At 39.4% G+C, this 720-nt stretch overlaps 1 pseudogene; it reads left to right on the plus strand.

Moving 5' to 3' along the window:
* Positions 1-265: 265 nt before the first annotated feature.
* On the plus strand, positions 266-407 carry LOC115030778 (small nucleolar RNA SNORA17; annotated as a pseudogene).
* Positions 408-720: the final 313 nt, after the last annotated feature.

Consider the following 720-nt stretch of genomic DNA (forward strand, 5'->3'; position numbering starts at 1 on the left):
ATGTTAAGATTTTTCTATGTAGTAGTTCACCATGCAGGGAGTAGGTTCAACGTCACAGAAGATCTTACATATTTCAGGTTAAGCAGTTCTGACCTTTTAGCGATGATAGAACAGTCACATATCTGTATTGTCCTATATGCAGACCTCTGGCTACATGAAGCTGCCGAGCTCTTGATATAGCTAATCTAACGCAGGGACTGAACTTTAGGGTTTTAAAAAAACTTTTAATTATTTTTTTTTCTTTTGTTGAAAAATAAAAATTTTAACTGACCCTAGAAGCACTGAAGGTGTGGCTGCTGTGTCACATGTGCGTCAGTAGGTGGCAGAAAAGAGACGCTATGTCTATGCTCAGCGTTCTGACTTGCTTATGAGAAACAAACAACTTTTAAAAGTCTGTGGCTCGCATTGCCAAGCTGGAAAAAGCAAAGGCTAAAGACCTCGCCACTAAATTGGATTAAATGTACACTAAATTTTCTGTACCTAAATATAATTACAAAATTAAAAAAAAAAAAAGTTAAAACCTGAATGTAGTGGAGGAGGCCGCTCAGATCCTCAGAGAAGTGACTGTAGGTTCTAACTCTCTATCTGTCCCATTCTCTGTCCTCATCTCGCCTTCTCCCCACCCCCCACAACTGAACTTAAGATGCCTTTTCCTTCAGGGTCTGTTTCCATTTTGTGCAGGGTCATCAGTATGGATCTATTTGCCTTCTACTACATGCA

Source organism: Mus caroli, unplaced genomic scaffold, assembly GCF_978045245.1.
Source record: "Mus caroli unplaced genomic scaffold, Mus_caroli_1 scaffold_3, whole genome shotgun sequence".
Taxonomy (NCBI): Eukaryota; Metazoa; Chordata; class Mammalia; order Rodentia; family Muridae; genus Mus; species Mus caroli.